Source organism: Scyliorhinus torazame, chromosome 5, assembly GCF_047496885.1.
Source record: "Scyliorhinus torazame isolate Kashiwa2021f chromosome 5, sScyTor2.1, whole genome shotgun sequence".
Taxonomy (NCBI): Eukaryota; Metazoa; Chordata; class Chondrichthyes; order Carcharhiniformes; family Scyliorhinidae; genus Scyliorhinus; species Scyliorhinus torazame.
Genome location: NC_092711.1, coordinates 128,970,744 through 128,983,047, shown reverse-complemented (window position 1 = coordinate 128,983,047; position 12,304 = coordinate 128,970,744).

The following is a 12,304-nucleotide window of genomic DNA, read 5'->3' as shown; positions in this document are numbered from 1 at the left end:
ATCTGACCTAATTCTTGAGATGGTCACTGATGGACAGGGTATCTGACCTCATTCTGGAGATATACACGAAGGACAGGAAATCTGACCTCATTCTGGGACATGGACACTAAAGGAGAGGGAATCTGACCTTATTGTGGGACATGGACACTAAGGGACAGGGAGTCTGACATTATTCTGAGACATGGACACTAAAGGAGAGGGAATCTGACATTATGGGAGGTGGACATTAAAGGACAAGGAATCTGACCTGATTCTGGGATATGGACACTAAAGGACAGGGAATCTGAAATTATTCTGGGGGATGGACACTGAAGGACAGGGAATCTGACTTTATTCTGGATATATACACCAAAGTACAGGGAATCTGACATTAATCTTGGACATGGACATTATAGGACAGGAATCTGACCTTATTCTTGAGATAGACACTGATGGACAGGGTGTCTGACCTTATTCTGGAGATATACACGAAGGACAGGAAATCTGACCTCATTCTGGGACATCGACACTAAAGGACAGGGAATCTGACCTTATTCTGGGACATGGACACTAAAGGACAGGGAATCTGACCTTATTCTGGGGATTACACACAAAAGGACCGGGAATCTGATCTTATTCTGGGGGAAGTACTCTAAAGGACAGGGAATATGACCTTATTCTGGGGAAAATACATTAAAGGACAGGGAATCTGACATTATTCTGGGACACGGACACTAAAGGACAGGGAATCTAACCTTATTCTGGGACACGGATACTAACGCACAGGGAATCTGACATTATTCTGCGGGAGGTAGAAGAAAGATAGGGAACCTGGCCTTATTCTGGGAGATGGATATGAGAGGACAGGGAATCTGACCTTATTCTGGGACATAGACATTAAAGGACAGGGAATCTGACATTATTCTGGGACATGGACATTAAAGGACAGGGAATCTGACCTTATTCTGCAGATACACACTAAAGGACAGGGAATCTGATGTTATTCTCGGACATGGACACTGAAGGACAGTGAATCGGACCCTATACTGGGGGATTTACATTAACGGACAGGGAATCTGACCTTATTCTGGGAGATGGACACTAAAGGACAGGGAATCTGACCTTATTCTGGGACATGGACACTAAAGGACAGGGAATCTGACATTATACTGGGACATGGACACTAAAGGACAGGGAATCTGACCTTATTCTGGGGGATTTACATTAAAGGACCGGGAATCTGACACTATTCTGGGGGATTTACATTAAAGGACAGGGAATCTGACCTTATTCTGGGACATGGACACTAAAGGACAGGAATCTGACCTTATTCTGGGGGATTTACATTAAAGGACCGGGAATCTGACACTATTCTGGGGGATTTACATTAAAGGACAGGAAATCTGACCTCATTCTGGGACATCGACACTAAAGGACAGGGAATCTGACCTTATTCTGGGACATGGACATTAAAGGACTGGGAATCTGACCTTATTCTGGGGATTACACACAAAAGGACCGGGAATCTGATCTTATTCTGGGGGAAGTACTCTAAAGGACAGGGAATATGACCTTATTCTGGGGAAAATACATTAAAGGACAGGGAATCTGACATTATTCTGGGACACGGACACTAAAGAACAGGGAATCTAACCTTATTCTGGGACACGGATACTAACGCACAGGGAATCTGACATTATTCTGCGGGAGGTAGAAGAAAGATAGGGAACCTGGCCTTATTCTGGGACATAGACATTAAAGGACAGGGAATCTGACATTATTCTGGGACACAGACATTAAAGGACAGGGAATCTGACATTATTCTGGGACATGGACATTAAAGGACAGGGAATCTGACCTTATTCTGCAGATACACACTAAAGGACAGGGAATCTGATGTTATTCTCGGACATGGACACTGAAGGACAGTGAATCGGACCCTATACTGGGGGATTTACATTAACGGACAGGGAATCTGACCTTATTCTGAGACATGGACACTAAAGGACAGGGAATCTGACCTTATTCTAGGACATGGACACTAAAGGCCTGGGAATCTGACCTGATTCTGGAGTGTGGACACTAAAGGACAGGGAATCTGACCTTATTCTGGGACATGGACACTAAAGGACAGGGAATCTGACCTTATTCTGGGACATGGACATTAAAGGACAGGGAATCTGACATTACTCTGGGACATGGACATTAAAGGACAGGGAATCGGACCTTATTCTGGAGATACACACTAAAGGACAGGGAATCTGACATTATTCTGGGGGATGGACACTAAAGGACAGGGAATCTGACTTCATTCTGGGTAAATACACCAAAGTACAGGGAATCTGACATTAATCTGGGACATGGACATTATAGGACACGAATCTGACCTAATTCTTGAGATGGTCACTGATGGACAGGGTATCTGACCTCATTCTGGAGATATACACGAAGGACAGGAAATCTGACCTCATTCTGGGACATGGACACTAAAGGAGAGGGAATCTGACCTTATTGTGGGACATGGACACTAAGGGACAGGGAGTCTGACATTATTCTGAGACATGGACACTAAAGGAGAGGGAATCTGACATTATGGGAGGTGGACATTAAAGGACAAGGAATCTGACCTGATTCTGGGATATGGACACTAAAGGACAGGGAATCTGACATTATTCTGGGGGATGGACACTGAAGGACAGGGAATCTGACTTTATTCTGGATATATACACCAAAGTACAGGGAATCTGACATTAATCTGGGACATGGACATTATAGGACAGGAATCTGACCTTATTCTTGAGATGGACACTGATGGACAGGGTGTCTGACCTTATTCTGGAGATATACACGAAGGACAGGAAATCTGACCTCATTCTGGGACATCGACACTAAAGGACAGGGAATCTGACCTTATTCTGGGACATGGACACTAAAGGACAGGGAATCTGACCTTATTCTGGGGATTACACACAAAAGGACCGGGAATCTGATCTTATTCTGGGGGAAGTACTCTAAAGGACAGGGAATATGACCTTATTCTGGGGAAAATACATTAAAGGACAGGGAATCTGACATTATTCTGGGACACGGACACTAAAGGACAGGGAATCTAACCTTATTCTGGGACACGGATACTAACGCACTGGGAATCTGACATTATTCTGCGGGAGGTAGAAGAAAGATAGGGAACCTGGCCTTATTCTGGGAGATGGATATGAGAGGACAGGGAATCTGACCTTATTCTGGGACATAGACATTAAAGGACAGGGAATCTGACATTATTCTGGGACATGGACATTAAAGGACAGGGAATCTGACCTTATTCTGCAGATACACACTAAAGGACAGGGAATCTGATGTTATTCTCGGACATGGACACTGAAGGACAGTGAATCGGACCCTATACTGGGGGATTTACATTAAAGGACAGGGAATCTGACCTTATTCTGAGACATGGACACTAAAGGACAGGGAATCTGACCTTATTCTAGGACATGGACACTAAAGGCCTGGGAATCTGACCTGATTCTGGAGTGTGGACACTAAAGGACAGGGAATCTGACCTTATTCTGGGACATGGACACTAAAGGACAGGGAATCTGACATTATACTGGGACATGGACACTAAAGGACAGGGAATCTGTCATTATTCTGGGGGGTGGACACTAAAGGACAGGCAATCTGACTTCATTCTGGGTAAATACACCAAAGTACAGGGAATCTGACATTAATCTGGGACATGGACACTAAAGGCCTGGGAATCTGACCTGATTCTGGAGTGTGGACACTAAAGGACAGGGAATCTGACCTTATTGTGGGACATGGACACTAAAGGTCTGGTAATCTGACTTTATTCTGGGACATGGACACTAAAGGCCTGGGAATCCGACCTTATTCTGGGAGATGGACACTAAAGGACAGGGAATCTGACCTTATTCTAGGACATGGACACTAAAGGTCAGGGAATCTGACATTATTCTGGGGCATGGATACTAATGGACAGGGAATCTGACCTTATTCTGGGGCATGGACACTAAAGGACAGGGAATCTGACATTATACTGGGGCATGGACACTAAAGGTCAGGTAATCTGACTTTATTCTGGGATATGGACACTAAAGGTCAGGGAATCCACCTTATTCTGGGAGATGGACACTAAAGGACAGGGAATCTGACATTATTCTGGGGCATGGACACTAAAGGACAGGGAATCTGACCTTATTCTGGGACATGGACACTAAAGGACAGGGAATCTGACCTTATTCTGGGACATGGACACTAAAGGACAGGGAATCTAACATTATACTGGGGCATGGACACTAAAGGACAGGGAATCTGACCTTTTTCTGGGAGATGGACACTAAAGGACAGGGAATCTGACCTTATTCTGGGACATGGACACTAAAGGACAGGGAATCTGACATTATACTGGGACATGGACACTAAAGGACAGGGAATCTGACATTATTCTGGGGGATTGACACTAAAGGACAGGGAATCTGACCTTATTCTGGGACATGGACTCGAAAGGACAAGGAATCTGACATTATTCTGGGGGATGGACACTAAAGGACAGGGAATCTGATTTTGTTCTGGAGGATGGACACGAAAGAACAGGAATCTGACCTTACTCTGCGACATGGACATTAAAGGACAGGGAATCTGACATTCTGGGGAATATACACTATAGGACAGAGAAACTGACCTTATTCTGGGACATGGATATTAAAGGACAGCAAATCTGACCTTATTCTGGGTGATGGACACTAAAGGCAAGGGAATCCGGCCGTATTCTGGGTCATGGACACGAAAGGACAGGGAATCTGACATTATTCTGGGGGATGGACACTAAAGGACAGGGAATCTGATTTTGTTCTGGAGGATGGACACGAAAGAACAGGAATCCGACCTTACTCTGCGACATGGACATTAAAGGACAGGGAATCTGACATTCTGGGGGATATACACTATAGGACAGAGAAACTGACCTTATTCGGGGACATGGATATTAAAGGACAGCAAATCTGACATTATTCTGGGGGATGAACACTAAAGGACAGGGAATCTGACCTTATTCTGTGACATGGACACTAAAGGACAGGAATCTGACCTTATTCTGGGGGATTTACATTAAAGGACCGGGAATTTGACACTATTCTGGGGGATTTACATTAAAGGACAGGGATTCTGACCTGAATCTGGGGATATACACTAATGGACAGGGAAACTGACCATTTTCTGGGAGGTGGTCATTAAAGGACAGGGAATCTGACCTCAATCTGGGGCTATACACTAAATGACAGCGAGTCTGACCTTATTCTGGGACATGGACACTAAAGGCATGGAATCTGACCTTTTTGTGTGGGATATAAACTAAAAGACAGGGAATCAGACATTATTCTGGGAAATTGACACCAAAGGTCAGGGAATCTGACTTTATTCTGGGATATGGACACTAAAGGCCTGGGAATCCGACCTTATTCTGGGAGATGGACACTAAAGGACAGGGAATCTGACCTTATTCTAGGACATGGACACTAAAGGTCAGGGAATCTGACATTATTCTGGGTCATGGATACTAATGGACAGGGAATCTGACCTTATTCTGGGGCATGGACACTAAAGGACAGGGAATCTGACATTATACTGGGGCATGGACACTAAAGGTCAGGTAATCTGACTTTATTCTGGGACATGGACACTAAAGGTCAGGGAATCCGACCTTATTCTGGGAGATGGACACTAAAGGACAGGAAATCTGACATTATTCTGGGGCATGGACACTAAAGGACAGGGAATCTGACTTATTCTGGGACATGGACACTAAAGGACAGGGAATCTGACATTATACTGGGGCATGGACACTAAAGGACAGGGAATCTGACCTTATTCTGGGAGATGGACGCTAAAGGACAGGGAATCTGACCTTATTCTGGGACATGGACACTAAAGGACAGGGAATCTGACATTATACTGGGACATGGACACTAAAGGACAGGGAATCTGACCTTATTCTGGGGGATTTACATTAAAGGACCGGGAATCTGACACTATTCTGGGGGATTTACATTAAAGGACAGGGAATCTGACCTTATTCTGGGACATGGACACTAAAGGACAGGAATCTGACCTTATTCTGGGGGATTTACATTAAAGGACCGGGAATCTGACACTATTCTGGGGGATTTACATTAAAGGACAGGGATTCTGACCTGAATCTGGGGACATACACTAAAGGACAGGGAATCTGACCATTTTCTGAGAGGTGGTCATTAAAGGACAGGGAATCTGACCTCAATCTGGGGATATACACTAAATGACAGCGAGTCTGACCTTATTCTGGAACATGGACACTAAAGGAATGGAATCTGACCTTTTTGTGTGGGATATAAACTAAAAGACAGGGAATCAGACATTATTCTGGGAAATTGACACCAAAGGTCAGGTAATCTGACTTTATTCTGGGACATGGACACTAAAGGCCTGGGAATCCGACCTTATTCTGGGAGATGGACACTAAAGGACAGGGAATCTGACCTTATTCTAGGACATGGACACTAAAGGTCAGGGAATCTGACATTATTCTGGGGCATGGATACTAATGGACAGGGAATCTGACCTTATTCTGGGGATTACACACAAAAGGACCGGGAATCTGATCTTATTCTGGGGGAAGTACTCTAAAGGACAGGGAATATGACCTTATTCTGGGGAAAATACATTAAAGGACAGGGAATCTGACATTATTCTGGGACACGGACACTAAAGGACAGGGAATCTAACCTTATTCTGGGACACGGATACTAACGCACTGGGAATCTGACATTATTCTGCGGGAGGTAGAAGAAAGATAGGGAACCTGGCCTTATTCTGGGAGATGGATATGAGAGGACAGGGAATCTGACCTTATTCTGGGACATAGACATTAAAGGACAGGGAATCTGACATTATTCTGGGACATGGACATTAAAGGACAGGGAATCTGACCTTATTCTGCAGATACACACTAAAGGACAGGGAATCTGATGTTATTCTCGGACATGGACACTGAAGGACAGTGAATCGGACCCTATACTGGGGGATTTACATTAAAGGACAGGGAATCTGACCTTATTCTGAGACATGGACACTAAAGGACAGGGAATCTGACCTTATTCTAGGACATGGACACTAAAGGCCTGGGAATCTGACCTGATTCTGGAGTGTGGACACTAAAGGACAGGGAATCTGACCTTATTCTGGGACATGGACACTAAAGGACAGGGAATCTGACATTATACTGGGACATGGACACTAAAGGACAGGGAATCTGTCATTATTCTGGGGGGTGGACACTAAAGGACAGGCAATCTGACTTCATTCTGGGTAAATACACCAAAGTACAGGGAATCTGACATTAATCTGGGACATGGACACTAAAGGCCTGGGAATCTGACCTGATTCTGGAGTGTGGACACTAAAGGACAGGGAATCTGACCTTATTGTGGGACATGGACACTAAAGGTCTGGTAATCTGACTTTATTCTGGGACATGGACACTAAAGGCCTGGGAATCCGACCTTATTCTGGGAGATGGACACTAAAGGACAGGGAATCTGACCTTATTCTAGGACATGGACACTAAAGGTCAGGGAATCTGACATTATTCTGGGGCATGGATACTAATGGACAGGGAATCTGACCTTATTCTGGGGCATGGACACTAAAGGACAGGGAATCTGACATTATACTGGGGCATGGACACTAAAGGTCAGGTAATCTGACTTTATTCTGGGATATGGACACTAAAGGTCAGGGAATCCACCTTATTCTGGGAGATGGACACTAAAGGACAGGGAATCTGACATTATTCTGGGGCATGGACACTAAAGGACAGGGAATCTGACCTTATTCTGGGACATGGACACTAAAGGACAGGGAATCTGACCTTATTCTGGGACATGGACACTAAAGGACAGGGAATCTAACATTATACTGGGGCATGGACACTAAAGGACAGGGAATCTGACCTTTTTCTGGGAGATGGACACTAAAGGACAGGGAATCTGACCTTATTCTGGGACATGGACACTAAAGGACAGGGAATCTGACATTATACTGGGACATGGACACTAAAGGACAGGGAATCTGACATTATTCTGGGGGATTGACACTAAAGGACAGGGAATCTGACCTTATTCTGGGACATGGACTCGAAAGGACAAGGAATCTGACATTATTCTGGGGGATGGACACTAAAGGACAGGGAATCTGATTTTGTTCTGGAGGATGGACACGAAAGAACAGGAATCTGACCTTACTCTGCGACATGGACATTAAAGGACAGGGAATCTGACATTCTGGGGAATATACACTATAGGACAGAGAAACTGACCTTATTCTGGGACATGGATATTAAAGGACAGCAAATCTGACCTTATTCTGGGTGATGGACACTAAAGGCAAGGGAATCCGGCCGTATTCTGGGTCATGGACACGAAAGGACAGGGAATCTGACATTATTCTGGGGGATGGACACTAAAGGACAGGGAATCTGATTTTGTTCTGGAGGATGGACACGAAAGAACAGGAATCCGACCTTACTCTGCGACATGGACATTAAAGGACAGGGAATCTGACATTCTGGGGGATATACACTATAGGACAGAGAAACTGACCTTATTCGGGGACATGGATATTAAAGGACAGCAAATCTGACATTATTCTGGGGGATGAACACTAAAGGACAGGGAATCTGACCTTATTCTGTGACATGGACACTAAAGGACAGGAATCTGACCTTATTCTGGGGGATTTACATTAAAGGACCGGGAATTTGACACTATTCTGGGGGATTTACATTAAAGGACAGGGATTCTGACCTGAATCTGGGGATATACACTAATGGACAGGGAAACTGACCATTTTCTGGGAGGTGGTCATTAAAGGACAGGGAATCTGACCTCAATCTGGGGCTATACACTAAATGACAGCGAGTCTGACCTTATTCTGGGACATGGACACTAAAGGCATGGAATCTGACCTTTTTGTGTGGGATATAAACTAAAAGACAGGGAATCAGACATTATTCTGGGAAATTGACACCAAAGGTCAGGGAATCTGACTTTATTCTGGGATATGGACACTAAAGGCCTGGGAATCCGACCTTATTCTGGGAGATGGACACTAAAGGACAGGGAATCTGACCTTATTCTAGGACATGGACACTAAAGGTCAGGGAATCTGACATTATTCTGGGTCATGGATACTAATGGACAGGGAATCTGACCTTATTCTGGGGCATGGACACTAAAGGACAGGGAATCTGACATTATACTGGGGCATGGACACTAAAGGTCAGGTAATCTGACTTTATTCTGGGACATGGACACTAAAGGTCAGGGAATCCGACCTTATTCTGGGAGATGGACACTAAAGGACAGGAAATCTGACATTATTCTGGGGCATGGACACTAAAGGACAGGGAATCTGACTTATTCTGGGACATGGACACTAAAGGACAGGGAATCTGACATTATACTGGGGCATGGACACTAAAGGACAGGGAATCTGACCTTATTCTGGGAGATGGACGCTAAAGGACAGGGAATCTGACCTTATTCTGGGACATGGACACTAAAGGACAGGGAATCTGACATTATACTGGGACATGGACACTAAAGGACAGGGAATCTGACCTTATTCTGGGGGATTTACATTAAAGGACCGGGAATCTGACACTATTCTGGGGGATTTACATTAAAGGACAGGGAATCTGACCTTATTCTGGGACATGGACACTAAAGGACAGGAATCTGACCTTATTCTGGGGGATTTACATTAAAGGACCGGGAATCTGACACTATTCTGGGGGATTTACATTAAAGGACAGGGATTCTGACCTGAATCTGGGGACATACACTAAAGGACAGGGAATCTGACCATTTTCTGAGAGGTGGTCATTAAAGGACAGGGAATCTGACCTCAATCTGGGGATATACACTAAATGACAGCGAGTCTGACCTTATTCTGGAACATGGACACTAAAGGAATGGAATCTGACCTTTTTGTGTGGGATATAAACTAAAAGACAGGGAATCAGACATTATTCTGGGAAATTGACACCAAAGGTCAGGTAATCTGACTTTATTCTGGGACATGGACACTAAAGGCCTGGGAATCCGACCTTATTCTGGGAGATGGACACTAAAGGACAGGGAATCTGACCTTATTCTAGGACATGGACACTAAAGGTCAGGGAATCTGACATTATTCTGGGTCATGGATACTAATGGACAGGGAATCTGACCTTATTCTGGGGCATGGACACTAAAGGACAGGGAATCTGACATTATACTGGGGCATGGACACTAAAGGTCAGGTAATCTGACTTTATTCTGGGACATGGACACTAAAGGTCAGGGAATCCGACCTTATTCTGGGAGATGGACACTAAAGGACAGGAAATCTGACATTATTCTGGGGCATGGACACTAAAGGACAGGGAATCTGACTTATTCTGGGACATGGACACTAAAGGACAGGGAATCTGACATTATACTGGGGCATGGACACTAAAGGACAGGGAATCTGACCTTATTCTGGGAGATGGACACTAAAGGACAGGGAATCTGACCTTATTCTGGGACATGGACACTAAAGGACAGGGAATCTGACATTATACTGGGACATGGACACTAAAGGACAGGGAATCTGTCATTATTCTGGGGGATGGACACTAAAGGACAGGCAATCTGACTTCATTCTGGGTAAATACACCAAAGTACAGGGAATCTGACATTAATCTGGGACATGGACATTATAGGACAGGAATCTGACCTAATTCTTGAGATGGACACGGATGGACAGGTTATCTGACCTCATTCTGGAGATATACACGAAGGACAGGAAATCTGACCTCATTCTGGGACATGGACACTAAAGGAGAGGGAATCTGACCTTATTGTGGGACATGGACACTAAGGGACAGGGAGTCTGACATTATTCTGAGACATGGACACTAAAGGAGAGGGAATCTGACATTATGGGAGGTGGACATTAAAGGATAAGGAATCTGACCTGATTCTGGGATATGGACACTAAGGGACAGGGAATCTGACATTATTCTGGGGGATGGACACTAAAGGACAGGGAATCTGATTTTGTTCTGGAGGATGGACATGAAAGAACAGGAATCCGACCTTACTCTGCGACATGGACATTAAAGGACAGGGAATCTGACATTCTGGGGGATATACACTATAGGACAGAGAAACTGACCTTATTCTGGGACATGGATATTAAAGGACAGCAAATCTGACCTTATTCTGGGTGATGGACACTAAAGGCAAGGGAATCCGACCGTATTCTGGGTCATGGACACGAAAGGACAGGGAATCTGACATTATTCTGGGGGATGAACACTAAAGGACAGGGAAACTGACCTTATTCTGTGACATGGACACTAAAGGATAGGAATCTGACCTTATTCTGGGGGATTTACATTAAAGGACCGGGAATCTGACACTATTCTGGGGGATTTACATTAAAGGACAGGGATTCTGATCTGAATCTGGGGACATACACTAAAGGACAGGGAATCTGACCATTTTCTGGGAGGTGGTCATTAAAGGACAGGGAATCTGACCTTATTCTGGGGATATACACTAAATGACAGCGAGTCTGACCTTATTCTGGGACATGGACACTAAAGGCATGGAATCTGACCTTTTTGTGTGGGATATAAACTAAAAGACAGGGAATCAGACATTATTCTGGGAAATTGACACCAAAGGTCAGGTAATCTGACTTTATTCTGGGACATGGACACTAAAGGCCTGGGAATCCGACCTTATTCTGGGAGATGGACACTAAAGGACAGGGAATCTGACCTTATTCTAGGACATGGACACTCAAGGTCAGGGAATCTGACATTATTCTGGGTCATGGATACTAATGGACAGGGAATCTGACATTATTCTGGGTCATGGACACTAAAGGACAGGGAATCTGACATTATACTGGGGCATGGACACTAAGGAACAGGGAATCTGACATTATACTGGGACATGGACACTAAAGGACAGGGAATCTGACCTTATTCTGGGGGATTTACATGAAAGGGCCGGGAATCTGACACTATTCTGGGGGATTTACATTAAAGGACAGGGAATCTGACCTTATTCTGGGACATGGACACTAAAGGACAGGAATCTGACCTTATTCTGGGGGATTTACATTAAAGGACCGGGAATCTGACACTATTCTGGGGGATTTACATTAAAGGACAGGAAATCTGACCTCATTCTGGGACATCGACACTAAAGGACAGGGAATCTGACCTTAT